The 19,781-nt window shown below is 38.0% G+C and overlaps 1 protein-coding gene across 2 annotated transcripts in view; it reads left to right on the top strand.

Moving 5' to 3' along the window:
• The window catches only part of SH3GL2 (SH3 domain containing GRB2 like 2, endophilin A1), a 98,881-nt gene that overhangs the window by 22,812 nt on the left and 56,288 nt on the right, over nucleotides 1-19,781 (top strand). The window contains exon 1 of one of the 2 annotated variants that reach the window (XM_054186245.1): nucleotides 2,578-2,593. The exons of the other annotated variant lie outside the window; for it this stretch is intronic. The gene's annotated coding sequence lies outside the window, so the exon portion shown is untranslated. Of the gene's footprint in view, nucleotides 1-2,577; nucleotides 2,594-19,781 lie in introns of those variants that run through there. 2 annotated transcript variants of the gene reach the window in all.

The raw sequence follows: 19,781 nt of genomic DNA, 5'->3' as shown, positions 1-19,781 counted from the left end.
GAGTCACAGAGGCTACTCAGCTGAAAAGCCAGTACTGACCTGAAATTCGCATTGGTATGTTAATACTGCCTGTCTGTGGTACATTACAAGGTCACAGTTCTTCTAGGTTTGCCCAGAACACTGCTGATTTGAAAACTGAGTCTTCACTGTTCTTTCCTTTCTGCTTACTTGTGCAGAGATCAGTGACATTTTGAAACAGTGGTGCCTTTTTTGGCTGGGAGCACTTTCAGTCAAGTCTGTGGTTTCCAGCGTAGAGTGTGTTTATTATGTGTTTGTGTCCCAGAGCATATTGCTCCCCCGCAACCGCTCCTTAAAGGGAAGCTGCACTTACTCTCAGCTCGTGCTTTTGTTTTATTTCAGCCTAAGAAAAAGCTGTCTGTGGAGAAGCTGGACTGTAGTCTACTTTGACCTTTCTTCCAGCAGAACACTATTTAGGTTACATCCCTTTTCCATTCAGGAATATTTTAAATGTCCACTACAAGAGGGAAAATGAAGGAAATCTTGTATTTCTGTTTTCCATCTTTCCTTTGAACTCTGCTGATGCTGGTCTTTAAAAGCCATTGGAAAAAATTACTAATTTGCAGCAATTAACAACACATGCTAAGAGAAGATAAGAAATTCAGACCGTTTGAGAAGTCCATCTTGGCATAATCATGTTGCAATGAGCTGGTGGAACACCAATCCGATACTACTAAACACACAAACATACAGGAAAATACAGAGTGTTCACGGAAGTATCAATGATGTGTGCTTTTCCCTAAAAACATATAATAGTAACCTTACTGAAATAAGCTGGTCATCGTAATAGTATGTAATAGTAGTATTATCATTTAAGATTAATTCTTGCCATGGTGGTGAAGTCCAATGAAATTAAATAGGAACTTGAATTCCCTCTATAAATGCAGCATTCATTATTGGGTTCTTCAGTCTTTTTGTCTACCTTCTTGTAGAGCTCATTTTCATTTTTGGTGGAATTATATAAATTTATCAAGTACGCAAGTATACAGAGGAATAGTTTGCTTTTAACAACACAACAAAAACTTAGCCAATTTATACTGTTGAGCTGGTGCAAAATAGTCACCATTTTCAGAAGCAGATAAAAGGTTTATTTTCTTTTTTTTTCCATGAAGAGATTTATTTTTTAAAAATAGCACCATTGGTTGCCTACTAGATGAACGAAACTATTTGTATTTCCAGTGACAAACACTTGTTTCAGTGGCGAAATCCAGAGCTTCAGCCAAGTACTTGTGGGATTCATTTTTATTAATTTTTACTTTGTCAGACTAAAAAGGGGGGGAAATTGAACCATGAATTTGCGTTATTGTTTGTCCTCATTTTTTTTTCTTGTTTGGAAGGCAACCACAGGGAGGTGTGGAAGCTGGGAACAGCATTGTCATAGGAGGACCAAAGACCTAGTACAGTTCTACTAACAGCAGTGTGCTTCAGCTTTTAGCATCATCTCTCACTAGGAAAGAGGTGAAACTCTGATGTATATAGAAAAGGGAAGAGGCTATTCTGAGTGATTAAGTTATGTATACCATTCCTCTTCACTTAGTTATCAGTTCAGACTGTTGCCGGTAGTTCAAAGGGAATTAAAGGGTTCACAACAGCCTGTTCTCTGCCTTGCGACCTTGTGGCAGCTGGCTTATGGTTGAGCTGGAAGCAGTGATGCCTTGGACGCTTATTGCAGGATTTCTTTGCTGAAAGTCTGCAGGGATGTTTAAGGCAAGCTGGGTGATCTCAGTGGTAAGAATGCCCCTGTCATTCTAGATCCTGCTAAATCTCTTTGACAGAGATAAGTTCTTATTATTAGAGCTTATAAAAAATTCATAACCAGGAATGTTATGCTGCTGAAAGGAATTTTAGACTGCTGATAGGTTGAAGTGGTAGGAGACAACAGTAACAGTTTCTTATTTGTGGAAGTCCTATACTCATACACACTGTGCAAGGTACCAAACAGGTTTTCGTAGATGGCCCCTAGAAAGGTTTTCACTCAGCTTCGTATAATCATGTGTGGTATTTTAGGATAATTCAGGGTTAAGCTTGGGCTGTGATTCTGAAAGACTTTAAGCTCTCCGCCTACAAAGTCTTTGTTCGAGGTGTCAGCAATACATCCACTGTCATTTCAGTACATTCTTAGAACAAAGTAATCTGGGATCATCAGTTGACTTCTTTCTTGTCACAAGAGCCAGGAATGGAAAAGACTTTTTTACTGTCATGTAGCACTGGATCCCTTCTGTAATTGAAAGTGGTAAGGAAAATTGCAGTTGTCTTCAGTGATGGGGAGATCAGTCTTAGTCTGAGTGTAGGCTGGTTAGAGATTAAGGAACTTCTATTTCATTACCAGCTTCCCCAGGCATCCCATGCAATGACTTGAGAACCTGGTAGCACAGACGCACAGTGTGGGGATCTAAATATCCACTGATAGCTGGAAAATGGCTTAGGAGCAAAGTTATTTAACTGGCATTTTATTACATTAAAAAATGTTTCCTAATACTTTTGTGTATTCTCTGTGCTGACTAGAAGACTGGTTAGTGCTTCGAATAGTGATGTGAATTGAGCCTGCCCTGAGGGAAACCGTGACATCGTGAGTGTAAGTGTGTTGTTCAATATTATTTTCCATTTAAACCTCACGCTCTTGCAAAGGAATAAAAAGTTAATAACACTTTGCTGTTTGGACACTGTATTTTTAAGGTACAGAGAACAGCTACAATTTCTTATGCTTGCTATTCCTTCACTTTCTCACTATCAATAGCTTGGAAGCAGAAGCACTTGGGAATTTGCAGTCAGATAAACACTGGTTCCTACAGATTCAATGGAGCAAAGGATATCTCTGCAATACTTTGCCTGTCTTTGCACTTCTGGCTATAAATGAATGAACTTCACACTCGATATTACATCTAGAAATGAAAAGTTCACTTTTTCAGTGTAAAGTAATCAATTCATTTTTATATGCATATAAATGGAGGAAGAATTGTTATAGTTTCAGCCAGAGACCTTGGCTCTGGCTCCTGCTTAAATGGTGACTGCGATTGTGGGTGACTGTTGGGTGCTAAATGAGGAATATCCGTGACTAAAAATGCAAGATGTTTCAGGTTAATCTTGGATCCGGAGGCTGCCTGGCTGGGGTTATGGCTGGTTTACATGCTGTAGGGTTAGAGGATAGGAAGGAGGTGTAATTAGTGGATCAGAGCTGAATCATTCCATCCATCCCTTCAAAAAATGTTGTACTCTTTTCGTTGGTGGTTGCCTCAAACAGGGATAAACCCTGGGACAGTGACAGCAGAAAAAATTCTCCATTGTTTTTCTAAGAGACACAAGTCATTCAAATCCTGATGATCTGTACTTTGAACACGTTTTTGCTGTAGAGGGTTTGTCACTGTCCTCATCTCTAAGCAGTCAAATATGTGGTTCAGGATCTGTCAGTAGCACTTATTAACACATTCAGTCCTGCTAGGACTTAAGGAACTATCCTGAACTCTTTCGAACTCATTCTTTAAAGAACTGCAACGGTTGTTTGCATCGGTCTGGTTTTAGGGTGTCGAGCAGCACATTCAGCAGCACTCAGCAAAAGAGTTTCAGCAGTTGTTAGGACAATTTTAAAGAATGGTACCTTTGATGCCTGCAACGGCTGTGCCTGTGCAGTTTATGTCTTGTAATGTGAGCACCCCCTTTGCCTGTGTTTGGTGTGATGTGGGGCAGCTCAGAGTCGGGGGGCTGATTGTCGAGGAGCCACACTGTGTCCCTCCACAGAGAACGCTGCGCCTGGGGAGCCCTTGGGGTCGGACCCCAAGCCCCGGGCGGGCAGCTGGGAGCTGCTTGGTGACCTCAGCACAGCATCAGGTCAGGCCCTCACTTAACAAATTTCAGTTACCATCAATTATAAGCGCTGACCGAGGAGGGGGGGCAAGGGAGCTGCGGTTTACCCCGTGCCTGGCCTTTTCCATTTGACGTAAGAGTATTACAGTGCTTAGATAATGCCGCTGTTGCAGTGTCCCATGAGGCACGGGCAGCAGATCGCCTGCTGGACATCACCTAATCAGAGCCACTACAGCTTATGAGCGCTTGTTGGACAGTCTTGCCCCCTACCCTCGTGAACTGGTTTGTTTGTTGCCAGCTCATAAAGCAGTACAAGCTACTCTTATTCTCTCGATCTGCCTGATAGGAAGTAAGACACTATTTAGTCACGGAGTATGATAAGCTGTATATGGCTTACCCGTAGGTTGCATAACGTCCCACAGACACAGTCTGGGGACTCAGATGGTCTTGAGCTGGCTGTGCTGGGCTCGTGCTGTGGCACTATTGTTGTGACCTGGATTTATCTGTTTATTTAGAAAGGGCTCTTCCCTTTCATATGATCTTTTATAAAGGATGTTAAGGACAACTCTTAAGAAGCCAACACATCTAGAATAAAGTCCTTTTTTTCATTATTATTATTATTAATATTTTTTATTTACAGTGCTGCATACATGGAAAGTTTTCACTGTCTTGAATTTAGTTACCATGGTGATATCATGAAATAGTTGTTGTCAATGTTCTGCCATTTCTAAACTTCCACGTTCCTTAGTGAGACCTGGATTTTGCCTGAAACGCATCCAGTTCTGTTTGCTTAAATACTAAATAATTTCTATTAAAATTTAAAAATATTTAAGAGCATTGTTGTTACCAAAAGCTGGCATGATATTCCAATAATAAAAACTCTTGAGTTCTTGTATATTTGACTTAAAGATCATTGTTAAACTTTAACCTTGAAAGGATTTTAAAACTATTTTCTTTGTGCTTTATGAGTACTGCTGTTTGGTATTTTAAAAAGCCTTTTAATAATAGTGAACTTAAATCAGGTAGTGCTGCAGGTATTTGTGAACTTTGTATCTCTTCTGCAGTTCATGTATCTTATTTCCTTTACTAAGCATTGTTTTTTAAGGCAACTTCACTATGTCTTAAAGTGTTCAAAGGCTGCTTACAATAATTTTCCTCTTAAATGAGGGAATGAGGACAATAGGAATTGAAAGATTCTTACTGGGGGATACTGTACTGCTTGGATGCTCTTTAAATACATTTTTCCTACAAGAAGATTGCGTACGGAGATTTTTTTTTCTGTATGATTTTTGTCTCCAACTTGGTATGCACTGGTTTATGATTGTAGACCACCTTGCAAAATACTGTGTTCCTGAAGTACACTTCTTGCAATTACAGCGTCTTATGACATAGCACTACAGTAATGACAGTACAAAGCAAGGAATTATGTTTGTCAGCCTTGATGGTGCCCCTTTAAATCTGTGGGCTTTTGCTGTTCCCTTGAGTCCTGGTTCCTCCTTGTTTTCAATCTACCAGAAAATGGTGCTTCAAAAATGGATCATAATACCAGTAGGAATACTGTGAAGGATCAAGGAATTTGAGATGATACTACTGTAATACAACCGGTTAACGAGTAGTCAGCACGTTACCAGTGTACAGCAAACGTTACTTTCTCTGAGGATTATTTCTGTTGCAGTCATAAGCAAGGACAGAGCCATGGCCCTCCTGTGACTGGTGAATAATGTTTCAAAAGCTTTCAGATCTTGTAGAAATACTTTTCATCATGTTTTGACAGATGAACTTTTGATGGCTGCAATACTAATGTGCATTGGGAAAGCATAATTTTTAAGTGGATGCGGATTACTTATCTTTTAATGCTTACCTGTGAGCTTTCACTGGTGTGAATTTAGCTGCTTATTTATGTCATGAATATGCTTGGTTCTGTATGAAAGGGAATTTCTGTGTGTTGAAAAGCTTCTGTTATGCAGATGCTGTTAAACACATTGCGTTTCCAGGGAAATGCCATTAGAACTTAAACATGAAACATAAGAACTTATGGTAAAAAATCATTACCATACTGTAATTTAACTGATTCTCAGATTCAGATCTAGAGACCAGTTAATACTGGAAAGATTATTTGTTTCCATTTCTGAATATACAGAAACTTTGCAAGTCACAGTTGCACTGAAGTGTTATTCAAACTTGTCATGGATGAACTGATGGCACTCTGATTCTTAAGATATTGATGTATTAATTCATGCTTTGAATACAAGTCATCAGTGTGCAAGTATAGAGATAATACAGTTTACAGATGAGATATTCCAAAAGTAACTATCATGACTGCCTGAAGAAAGAAAAGATCAGTAAGTAGTGAAGACGTGAAAACTCTTAAAAGATGAAGCTGAAGGTGTCACAAACAGTTCTTTCCATATAAGGAAAGATGCCATTAGGCTTTGATCATGCAAGAAAATTTTACAAGCACAATTCGGGTCTCAGTCAAAAATTTACGACGGTGCAGGTGCCCCATTTTTGTGTGGAACTGGTGCTTTAGCCGTGGAATAGTTCTAGTCAGTCACTCCAAAAATGGTTGATACATTCTACAAATAAATAAATCAAGCTGCAATGAAGCAGTTGGATGCTCTGGCAACAGTATGGGTCATTTCCCTTTCTCTGCCTTGTCATGAGTTTCTGAGAGTTGCCTTTGATAGGATGAGGCCTACACCCTAAAATAGATTCTTCATAAATTAAAACTTCTAGTGAAGCTATGTATTAGGCATGTGGGAAATAATTGGAGCTAAATGCGAATAATTGATGAACATATTTCACTATAAGCTGTCTTTAAGTATTTCAGCAGAATCTCATATCCTGTTTACTGTATTCAGCTGGAAAAACAAACAAAATCACTAAAATCAGAAATTGGGAAGTGATTACTTTATGCTAAGAACTAGATAAAGATTTTGATTTTTAGCCTATATGGAATCATATCATATCAAACCCTAGAACTTGTACTTAGAATAAAGATATCTACAAATATCCCATGGAAAATATGGCACAGAATCTTTTAGTGCCTTTGTGCAAGTCAATGTGTAACCAGCTGAGATTTCTGACAGGAAAGGAGTAGATAGAAATTGAAATTGAGACAGATGGAGAATAAAAGTACATAGATGCTACACCCACCCTCGAGTAACCCTGCTGTTTCCTACTATAATGCATTTATGAGCTAAATAAGAAAAAAATATTATTTATAGCAATAGTCTTTCGCCACGTGCAAAGATTTTAGGTAGAAAATGGCAAATCAGTTGCAGAGTAAAATATAGGAGATGTATGCAAAATGTTCTCAAAAATGTTGAAGATGTCAAATTCCTGTGCTTTTAATCTCTTTAATTTCTAAGAATGTGGGGTCTTAAGAATAGTAATTATTTTTGAGAAAGAATTGTCATTGTTTAAATTTGTGTCTTTTTTTTTCCCCCTCTTCCTCTGGAAAGTAGTAGCCTTTTAGAAATAATTCCTTAATGTCCTAACTAGAAAAGACCTGGACATAGCAACTGGGTTCAGTAATAGCAGCAATGCTGGCTTTCACTAGCCTAACAGTGGTTGTCTTTTTGAGTGAATGAGTAATCCGCAACCTAAATTGAACCCAGCTGTCTTAGCTTGTTATTTAACTGCTGCAGCTTCTGGAATAAGCACGTGTTCGTCAGAAGCTTCCTGGAGATTATCTGTGCCAGTGAATAGGAAATTGTAAAACTCTGTTACGTGCCTAACAGTACTGGAAAAATTCATTTGCAGTCTGATGATCTGGGCCAAATATGTAAAGTTGTTTCAACTACCTTATAATTTTGATGTGTTATGATTATGTCACTAATCTTGGGACCTTTTCTTTATATGTCGTCTTCACATGTTCACAGGTTTTTAGTTGTTTGTGAAGCAAATGGAAATTGGCAGAAATACTGGTCAGTATTTCTCAACCTTTAGCAAAGTACATGCAAAGCTGTGCTTCAAAAATTGATGCTTATTTCTGAAAAAAAAAAAAAAAAAAAAGGAAGGATAGTCTTTGAAATCTGTGGCTAGCTGAATGTGAAATCTCTGTAAAACTGACATTTTGAAGATGCCATTACTTCTCTAGTTTTCTGGTGTCAGCTTGTATCAAAATGGAAAGGCACGAGTAACATCCACTCCAAAGGATTTCTATGATTTATTTTTAAATTAAAGCATAGATTTTGGGGAATACACAGGAAAGCGTACATTTTAGGAATAATTTTACATGTTTTCCAGACTTAGAAAGGTATGAACACTATTCTTATGTGTTTATTGGTGAGTCTGTGAAATCTACCATATGTATACTCGAAACATTTCCCCACCTATCAAAAGAGATGTATGCAATTTAAAACAACTTTCCTTCTGAATCACTTTTGTAGTCCTTCTGAGCTCTTGCATGTTAATTTCCTGGAAGGATTATTCCCACTGGTCAATCTCCTTTCTAGATTTCTCAATGTGCCTTCATTTTGAGATTGTGTTTTATGGGAGGAACTGCATGGATTTTATGTCAATCCCTTATCAGTTTGTGATGATTTAGAGTTAAAGTCTCAGTCTTCCATTCTCCTATTTAATTTCCAGTTTGCATATGAATCAGTGCTTCAAGAGGGTGTTTCCCCTTCTCATTTTCTTTGATTCTGAGTTGATTTTCATTTTAGTTAAAACCATAACCAAAGGAAAAATTATGAGAAGAGGGAGTCCCATACAATCTTGTCAGTTCATACTAATACAGTCCTCTGCTTTCTATTGTGGTGGTAGTTGGCATTCTTTACTTGATAAGAATACATAATGATTATGGAGCTTGGTATGTGTCTCTTGTCCAGACATAAAGAACTGTATCCAAGAAAGATTGATTAATTATTTTTTTCAACATCTGGATGAGGATTGTAGTTTTGGGTTTTTGGTTGGATTGTGGTTTTTTTTTTTCCCTAGAGTGGGCTTAGTGATGTTCACTGGAAATTAATGCACAGACCATGCAAAACCCATCTTTGGTGGAGCTGGTACATGGGAGTAAACAAGCAAGGTTTAAAGATTTTCAATAAAACTCAATTTCCGATTATGTTTTTTATTTCTCATAAAAATTAAACTTTCAGGTAAACTTCACAGGAATTGTCAGGTATCTAAGTAAAAATTTAGCTTCTATTATTAAATTTAAAAAAGTATAATTAGGAAAATTTTCCTCTGCTAGGGAGAGATGTATTTCAGGTGTATTTTCCCCTTTATGGGCTAAACTCTCAAGCTGGACTACAGATGTGTGAGAAGCAGTATGGTCTGGTGTGCTATGAGTTACATTGCTTATACAGCCTTCGAGAGAAGGATGGGCTGTAGATAGCTCTTAGATATAATCTAATTATTAGGGACACCATAATACCTTTTCTGAGTTATGTTTTTCTACCTAGCAAAGGGCTGAGCATGGGTAAAGAATGTATTTTGACTATATTTGATTTGGTGTTATTAAGAACATTTTAAGACTATTATTAGACAATAAAACTAGCTTCATTCAGCAAGCCTACTAGTTCTATTGAATGCAAGAGAGATGAAAATAACTATGAAAAATCAATGTGTAAATGTTACTTCTTATTGCTGTCCTTTGGGTTAAAGTACTAATGAAATGTTTGAATTTCTCTTTGTAGTGCACATCTTGATGCCTTTATTCAGTATTTTCACAAGAAAATTGGCTTCACTAAGACCGTGCCTGACTAGTAACTGAGCAAAACTGTGGACATTTTATTCAGTTGAGGGTGAGCACCTCTGAGTTTAAATCAGCTGGTGAAGTGTCGAGACACCATTTTTGTGACATAATATTCTACCTATATTTTGTTTTCTTCACTGCTGATTTGTTTCTGTTCATATGCAGACAAGCAAGTAATGTTCCTGTCAGCTATGCTTTCCTACAACATAATAGCTGCTAAAATAGTATGTCATGTAGGTGTCTTTCAGTGGCTGCCATTCTGTTATTTCTGTGCTTATCTTCACACAGTTAACCTTTTTTTTTTGGTAAACAGGAAAAGACACCAAAAAAAAGACTCACTAGCCCATTTTTTTCCATGGTTTTGGTTTTACCATCTGAAGTCACAAAGTCAATTTTTACCATTTTACAATCTCAGTGTCCCTGTATTTACGTCAACTGTATTTCAGTAAGTGGAAATGTGTTTCATTGCTGGAACTTGGGTATTTTAAAGGAATGTAATGTTATTTTGAGTATAGGATTATTTAAAGTGCCCAAATTTCAGTGATTGGAAATCCGCTTGTATACCACAAGCTACCTATCTCTGTTGCTTTATGTGGACATATGTAAGAAAGAAACCCAGCTAATGAGAAAAACTTCTGTTTAATACTTAAGATCAGAATCTATTAATGGCATGCTGCTGACTTTTATGTCCAAGAGCAAACCAAATCACCTGTCTTTTCCCTCAGTTTCCCAACTTGGAAAATGAGTGGGATGTCAGTCATTCATCTTGGAATCTGATTTGCACTGATACTTGGATGTCTTCCACCGTCCTCCCAAAATGAGTCTTTTGCCACTTTCTGCAGAGAAAACCATAGGCAGAAGAAATACTAATGAAATTCCTCATTACATAACGTAATGTGGTGATACTTTGAAACCCCAGACTGTATGTGGTAAGGAGTATCTGTTAGGTAAATAATTTTAATTACTTGTTTATACAACTAAATTACCCATCCTCAGCTTCCTCATAGCTCCTGTGAACTACAGAAAAACCTTTTGGTTTCTTATACGGAATTTTTCAATTTTGTGATTTTTTTTTCAAAAGTCTGTGAAGGCACACTCTTTTCCATGGGCTTTTTATTCAGACATGAATCATAGTTGAAAAGCAAGTCAGAAGTACACATTTTTATTACAGTGGTGTGAAGTTTACAGATACGTAGCATCTTAGCATCATCTTCTGATACAGTCTTTTCTAGGCTCCTCTGAGGTCCTTTCTGCTGTCTAAGGACTTGGCTAAATGTTTATTTTGAATTAAGGACAAGGAGGAACATGTTTAAAACATTGGGGATGCTCCATAACAAATCTCTGTACTCTAGAAAAAGAAACATTTTGTCATAGTTACTCTATTAACTGATAACATGCTTCCCATACTTTTAAGTTATACCAGAGGATCCATCATTTGTTATGTAATGATTAATTTTTTAGTGACCTTAAACAAAGTGCATTTTTGAGACACTTAAAGTTTTATCAAGCAAAATAAAAAAGTGATAAAGTACTAAGAAGTTTATTGCTTGGCCGATTGCAATATTTCAACAAATACAAAATAAATTTAATAAAAAGTTGGAACGCACAATAAATCATTGTCTCACTACAAAGTATCAAGTTTTCTTGTAAGCTGCTAAATTAATCAGGCAACAGCTGCTAGCTGAGATGCATATAGGTCTGCAGTCATGTGTTCTTAATGAGTCATTCTGATTATGCTTACCTTTGTGTTACCTAAAATAAGTATCTCAATACATAGTCATTGCTATATGTGACATTCATCTGCTTGTTATACCATTTCTTCAGTCTGAATTTCTTTCTACAAGATACATCATCATAGCTTCTTAGCAATGAATTTTTTTAAATTGTTGTATTTGTGATTTCAAGGGGTAAAATGCTTGTAACCCTTTCTCAGATGGTAAAAATTGTGTTTTTGAAATGCTTACAGGAACACACCATCTGCTTAATCATCAAGTTTGAGTAAAAATTTAGGATTTCCTAGAATATGATAGTTATACAGTGCATTGTAACGTAAATCCAATGTGACATGAAATGGTAGATGCACTGGAAGAGCATTATGTTCTGACAATAAGGAGAAGAGCAGAAGGTGTGTCTGAGTCACAAGGCTGGTTTCCCCTCTGATTCATCCTGGTCGGTTTGGATGCAGTTGGTACTCGTCTTGGACAGCAAGTCGTAACTACTTTTTGGTGGAATCATGTGACTTTTGCTTCCTCCAGACTGAAGAAGAATCAGCCATGGTTCCCTGTCAGTTGACTTCAAGTACTTCTACGGGCCACTCTTACTTCCTTTGACTGACAGCTTTGCGCTCAGGCTTTGATGGCAATCAAAATCAGTAATGAAACAGTCATCTATTATTTTTTATTTGGGACACATCAGGCGAAACAGATCATTAACTTATAAGCCATTTTTATTCCTGCATAGGTTTACCATTCTCTGCATCTGGGGCAGCATTTTGAAATTCACTAATATGACTTCTTGACTAACAGAGTTTTGTGAAGGTGGTGCATTTCAACATTAGGAAGTGCTTACCATGCAGTTGTGTAGTTTTACGCTGGAAGGTAGTTAAAATTACCTTTTATGGTTTGTTTTTTGGGCATCCTAAATGCAATGATTTTTTACTTAACAATGTAGGATTAACAATGTCAGGCTTCAAACTTAACTTGAGAAATAAAAATCAGGCAGATTCTTTTCTTCAGTACAAATCATAGTAATATATGTTTTGCAGGCCATTTGTCCTTACAGCTAGATCCAAAAGCAGATTTAGCTGAAATCTGTCCCTGAAAGTCCAAACTTGAAACCCTGAAATACCCTATTCAGCTTACCCCTAGGCCAGAATGCATCGAAACTTTTACTGGCTTTTAAAATCTCTCAGTGACTTTAGTTCTGTTTCTACGCATAACTGGCTGAATTGTAGCCTTTAGACAATTTAGTAGCTGAGCCCTTTGCTTATAATTCAGAACTGAGGTTAGGAAACTTGATGTTCATCTGTCTGAAGTGGTCAATGCATCGTGTCTTCCATGCAGTAAGAAGACTTGATCTCATACTCACTTTGGGATGGTCATCTCTTTTCTTGTAGTAGATCCATTGTACTGCTTCTTTTACTGGGCCTTATGACACTCATTCAGAAAATGGGAGAATTCTTCTTGAGGCTTCCAAGATTCAACATCCACGTCTCCTGTTTTCCTTAACAGCTTTTCAGTCACTAAAATGGGGATGTTACACCTTATTCCTGAAGCAGATCTAACAAATGAACAAGTGATCTGTTGAGTGTCTGGGGACTCGGCTGTGAGATGTGATGTTCCCCTACCTGGTTTGACCATATTGGACCTGGAAGATTTCTGTCCAGGGACTGAAGGGAGGGCAGGGAGTCAACATTTTTAACATCTCTTGCTTAAATTATTTTACTGCCATATCATTTTCATTATACAAAATTGTTATTTAATGCTAACCAAGACTCTCCAAAGAGTCTTAAATGTTAGTATTGTAATAAAAACCTAACTGAAGCCATGGAAGTGTGCAGTTACTGAAATTTTTCTCCCTTCCCTTAACCATTCTCCAAGGGCTTGGAAAGCTGCTAATAGAACAGAACTCTGGCTGCGGATGGAAGGTGAAACACGGGAAGAAGAACAAACAGGATTGAAAACTGAGCTTGCTCTGGTGCATGTCTGTGTACTGGAACTTTAAATGGTCTCCAGATGAGTGGATTGGTACATTTTCCTTTTCAGCAAAACATCATGAACAATTCATTCCACAGGACACCAGAGCCTGCTGGCATCTGTAGGAGCAAAGCAGGTTTTAGCAGTAACTACAGTAAGAAAAAGAGGGAAAAAAAAGGGAAGTCTAATGTTTTGGCTTCCTCACAAGGTATTTAAATGCCTACTGTGTTCTGGGCCAGCTGGTTACAATTAACCCTCTGCACTTAGAGCCATCAGTTCAAACACGTTTTGGAGACATCTGCTGCGCTATAGCAGGAGTGGAGTGGGACTAGGAGGGAGATCAGTTTACAGAATATACATCAGTGTGTCCAGATATTGTGACGAAAAAGGTACCCTGTCTGTCAAATACAGTCAAGCAAGAAGTTTGTCTGTCTGTTCCTGTGCTCTTTATCACGCTCATGTAGCTAGGCCCCACAAAGCAGAACTCAACAGCTGTTCGTCTTTTTCTGGGAGGAACGTATGTAGTATAGCATCTGTTGAGTCTAACTTCACCCACGTTTTTCTTTACATTAAGAAGTTGCCTGTAATTTCCACTGCTTCCATGAATATTTGTGGGTGCTAAGTTCTTCTAGAAGTCACATGCAATCATTTTTGCAAAAGGTGCTTTCAAAAAGGGGAGAAGCAAGTAGAGAAAATGGCCTCGTAGAAGGCTGGGAGATTTAACTGAACAAATTCTCTTTCATACAGCAATAGCACTTTTCACTTACAGTGCCTCTGATGGCAGCATAAAAATTTTTAATCTATTTTTCACAGATGAGATGAGGAAACTGAGGCAATGGGATATGCAACTTACTTGGGTCAAATTGTGAAGACAGTTCTCCTGTGCAAGTATCATTTGTAGGGGGTGTGCATTTTACATTAGTAAAATCAAAGAGTGTTTTTTATTGCTTTCAGTGGTAGAATGGATCATGCAGAGCTCCCTCAGGATTTTGGCTACAGCATTACTTAGATCTGTCTATGTGCAAGTAGAAAAAATCAACCCTAATCAGCATGGTTTGCTTGGCAAAGGTGTATCATTGGTACTGATGCACAGGCAGAGAAAATCCTTACACAGTTACTGCTCTTACAGCTTCATCTGTAGAGTTAAAAAGCAGAATAAGTCTGTGACATACAGATTTCTAGCACATTATTTTTACCCTCCTGGACTTGTGAAGCCTTTAACAGAGGAAAAGATGTTGCTACTAATGTTTCAGCCTTCAGCTTTAAGAGATCGTACTTTGAGAAAGAGAGGGAAGGGAAGTAGTCTTACTAATTCTGGGTTTTGTTAAAAAGTTGAGCTTTTCAGTATTTATACTATTGTCATGATCACATAGACACCTGCACATTTATCACTGTTAAGCCATTAAGCCCCATAGATTTAACACCAGACAGGATCACTCTAACAGAAATTTTATTTATATAATGTTGTGGGTGTGATAAAATCTATTTCTGGAGGAATGGGGCAGAGACATAAGGATGAAAGCAGAGGTGTGATTATCTCGCAGCTGCTTACATCTGTATTAGTGAAAATCCCTGATAAACTATCCAAATGCAGTTGTTCCCTGCCAGATAACCAGCCACTGCATGTAAACAAACAGCTTGTGTTAAGAATGTCAATCTGCTAATTAAACACTGCGTTAGTTTTCACATTTATTTCATTTAACCACTTAGTGAATATTATCCTCATAAGTGTCTTGCAAGAAGGAAATGTGCTTTGCGAAACTCTAAATCCGTGACAGACCCAGAATAGTGAATGGTTCCTGACATCCAGGTATCTCCCTATCTGGTTTTAAAAAATAAAGTCTGCAGGTGCTTGACCTTATAACTCATTATTCATGTATCATCCATAAAAACCATAAGCAATAAACCATTTCCAACTCTGATAATCTTTTATAATACTTACAGATTAAGAAGCAGGTTCCTATCTTAAAACCTCCTAAAAATAACAGTTCAACAAGTGACAGAAGGACCTCTGTCTCTTTTCTTTTGTTTTCCCTTTATGACCATCAGCTGTGTCAGTGAATTTGAAATTAACTAATAGGTGGCACTGAGAACTCATTAAGAAATCAGTCTTTTGGAAACTGAACATGAGTAACGTTGCCCCCTTAAGGGAGAAGGGGGGGGGAGGGCTTTGTGCCAGTTGAATGTGGCAATGATCGACCATGATCATAGGATTTAACCTTTTGATGGAGACACAATGCTATGTAATTAAAGACTGTGTCTAGTTTTCTTCAGATGACGGAACAGTAGCAGGGCTTGTCAGCAGAAACTAACTTATTTCTACTTGATTTTTAAAAAGACACAATATTCCAAAACAAGTCTGTCAAGTAACTTTAGCACATGGAATATTGCAGCAGAGCATGGTGTGTAGCTAAGGTTATGCAGACAGGGAGCCTTGAAAAGTATTCTGTTTCTTTTGGAGCTGTCTTCAGGAGAAAGATGGCATCTGTTTCATTTCAAAGAAAAATTAAAATACATATCTTCTGAAAGACATTGGAGACTAACAAGTGCTGCTTTTTCTCCTCCTGCTCTCATGCTGTGTGTCCTTAGAAGTGCTCATTTTTTCTTCTAGTGCACTGTCTTTTGATGGTGTTACTCCAGAATAAAAGGAAAATTTGAACATTTATGTGGGAAATTTTAAGACTGTGTTTCACCTCATCCTTTAAATGCAAGTGAACAGGTATGGAAAGAGCATCTGCTATTATGGTGTTTGTACGTATCATATGATTACGAATTGCATTTTTATTCTGTTGAATTTGTTGATGATTATAAAACAGAGGAGTGCACTACTTTTTACCTTATTTTGTAAGTGAATTGTATTTGAAGTTCCAGCACTGGCTTCCATAACTGCTGGCTACTATGGTGAATGGCATATTTCTGTATGGAGTCACTAAAGAAGAATAGCTAAGGAGTAGGTGACTTCATATTTGGTCATTAATCCTTCAGGGAGGAGGTGATGACCTCAGGTATCCTTCTCTTCAAGCTGAGCGAGACATTCTTGAGAGCTAAATCACACCAGTGTAAGTCTAAGGTAGCTCTGCAGCTGCAAGGCACAATGCCCGGGACCTGCAGGCTGCAGAGGGCTTATGTGGATGGCCAGGGAACATTTTAATATGTATTACAAATGGCTGACTATGTGAAAACCCTGAATGCTAGTGAGCATCCTTGAAGCTGACTCTGGATTTAAATGTTGAGGACAGCAGTTTGCCTGGGCTGCAGGTTGCTTGTCCCTGACCGGCAGCCTCCCTGCTCCTGGCAGTGAGTGCCAGCTGCTGACCTGTTTTGCTTTGGGGTGGCATTTTTCATTTAATGAGGAAAGGGACCATGGCCAAAATTATCTTTTTCTGAGGCAGTTTCACCTAAGATGTATTCTTTGGCATTTCTAACGGAAAATAACCGTAGGAGTGTATATAACATGAAAAGGCACATTTCATGGACTAAGTGCAGACCTGCCCACAGCTTTACAGCAATAATGACAGGTATGAACCGGCACATTTTTTGTCCTGATTAGTTCCATCTGGTAAGAAAAACTATTTTGTTGGTGATGCCTTCTCTTCAGGACTTTCAAGGCTAATTAAGACCCAAACTCCTCATGTCTGTTATATGATGCTACATGTCTGGGTTATTATGGGCCCTGAAGATGGGGGTTCAGCTTTGGGTGCTTTATTCATGTTTATGCAGGTAGTAAGTACCCTAAGAATCCCAATTTCCCTCTGTTGATGTGTTCCTACCAGCTTTAAAAAGCAGCTAAGATTTTAATACTGCAGTAGGACATTTGGCGTAAGACCTAGTACCTCATACAGCACCTTACAGTAGCACCAGGCCAGATAGTCTAAAAGGGCTTTGTAACGTAGATACTTTCACTGGAACAAGGTGAAGCTGCATAGTGACATTGCAAGTCCCAAGGCTAACTGCAGTAAAGGCAAATTCAAAGACCAGGAGTCTGAGTTCCCATCTCAGTATTCCCATGAGGTGATGGGGTGTCTGGACCCAGGTTCTCTGCTGTTCTCTTCCTACCGTAATCTACGACTTGCTTTCTGCGCTCTATATTCTTACAGAGTAATCTTTAAATTCACTTTTATGCCCTTTCACTAGTATCAATGGGTATTTTGCACTGATGTGAGTAGCAAATGCCAAATGGTCAATCAAGATAATGGCTTATCATCAGTTCCTTCCCTTAAAACTCAATCATGGAAGTGGGGAGAGTGTCATGGTCTTTAGAGCATGTTTCAATTAATATAGGTCTCTGAATGTTAAAGGGATAATCTTGGACTTTATCTGAAAGAACATGGAGCTGATGCAGATCTTGAAAATAGTTGCCAATCACTTAACTGTAATGCACTCAATTTTTGCATGGGCATATCAATAAAAACATGTAATATTCTTTTTTTTATTAAGCAAGTACCCTTTTTCAGTAACAGATGGTGCACACAACTGTGTAAGTCTTTGGTATGTGAGCTTCTCTGTTTGCCAGGGGCATATAGGTGTAAGGCATTTTCTCACTTGCTGCAATATTGGCTGGATAATGAGTGTATTTCCAATAAACCAAGCCCCTATAGGAATTTACACATACATTAATTTCGTTAAGAAACAGTTTGGCTTAGCCATTAGCTGTCTCTTTTTAATAATCCTGTTCTTCATTTTATATTGATACTGACAACAATTGTTCTTTAAAGAATTGCTTCGAACCCAAAGGTTACTTAGAAAATATCAGACTCTCAATGTGCAGAGTAACAGCAGTCTTTTCCAGCTATTATTAGTATCTTAAAAACTCATCTCTTTAGATTACAATTACAGATTACAACAATGTAACTGTTCTTCTTCTAAAAGGACATACTTCTGGATGCACATTGAGGAGAAAAGTCCTTAATACTACAATTCTGATAGATACCTTCAGAAATAAATCAGTCTCTTCATTCTTTTTATGTTAAGGTTTTCAGTGATAAAGTTTTGGATTGATGTCTTTTCTTTTTTTGCCTTTTTTTTCAGGAGCAGGTTTTTTTTTTCTTTTGTCTCTGGAGGTTAGTGGGTGTTACCTGGTGAGGGTGATGTTGAAATTGTGCAGAGCATTTGAGGTCAAAATCAGCTTTGCTTTGTACCTTTTGCCTCCATCCAAAGTCAGACGCGACAGTTGAAGTTAGCCTTTAGGATTCTCATTTGCTATTAGTATCAGGATCGTTTGCATAGCTTTTATTAAAGCTAATCAGTGTGAAGCTATGTGGGTGCTGAACATTTTGCCCTTTTGACATACTCAGTAACTCAGAAAAGAAAATGTGTAAACATTACCATTTATTGAGACATAAGATGCTAAAAGTCTTAAACCACTGAAGAAATAGAGTGTTACTGCACCTTTGTTTAACAGGTCTCTGATTCTGTGCTTTGGGGCATTGTCCCCTAAATCTAAAATCACAGAACAAGAAAGGAAACATTGCTGCTGAACGAAATACTGTCAAGTCCCTCCAGCTCAAAAGGCAACTAACACAAACATTTTTAAAAAGCATACTGCATGATCAGATTAATCCTTCAATATTCAGAAGTGTAGTTGACCTTTCAGCCCTTTAACTCTGAGGTTAGGCAGTTCTGGTAGACCTGTAAAGTCCAACAAGTAGTCTTACTTGCTTGTGAGAGCCTCTGACTGAAGCTGGTTTTGCCACCAGATGCACGCAGCTGGGTCAAAATGCACCTACCGCATTTTACATAGTCTTGACGCCATGTGATGTGTTTTCACCTTGAAATATTCATCTTTTTTGAGTGTCTCTCTGACGTTCTGCATACTGCTGTTCGACATCTTCCTAACAAAGTTAATGGTTTTATTGCAGAGGTCTAGGAGCCATCATATCCTAATACATTTCTAGGATTGGGGGTTTTGTGCTGTACCTCCATTAAGTAGTAATTATTCTTATAATAAAATTATAAATATAAATCAAATTGTATTTGATTTTTAAAAATTTTTAAAGATTATTTTAAAACTGTTTTCATAGAACCACAATGTTTCTGGAACACATTCTTGTTTAAGCAAGGCTTGTTTTGGGTTGGTTTAAATAATTGTAACTAAGTTGGTTTAAAATCACATTATATGTTATAAATAGTGCAGCCGCTTATGGTAGACAGGCTATTCTTACAGCTAGATAATCCATTTCATAGTTTGGAAAGCTTACACTGCAGACAGGGAAGAAGGAGTCTTGACCTTTTCTTTCTTACTCGAAAAAAACCCCAAACTCACAGCTGCGTCTGCACAGCCCTTAATTCTTGTTCTGTAGGCCGCATCTTCAGCAGGTGGGAGAGGGGTATCATCAGCAAAGAACAGGAACAAAAGCAGCATAAATAGTAACCGCCCTAACCAAAAAGTGGATTTAGGTTCTCTCCAGCTGCAAGATTTCAACTGATGTGGAAATGATATAGCTTAATTGATTTTACTGGAGTTATATTCACACTGAACTTCAGCTGGGAATTGAGCTCTCAGATTCTGAAACCTCTGTTTAGTGACTGTGTATGCCCTATCCATAGCATTAAGAGGAAGAAAT

This window comes from Rissa tridactyla, chromosome Z (assembly GCF_028500815.1).
Source record: "Rissa tridactyla isolate bRisTri1 chromosome Z, bRisTri1.patW.cur.20221130, whole genome shotgun sequence".
Classification (NCBI taxonomy): domain Eukaryota; kingdom Metazoa; phylum Chordata; class Aves; order Charadriiformes; family Laridae; genus Rissa; species Rissa tridactyla.
This window is presented reverse-complemented; position numbering and strand designations above follow the sequence as displayed.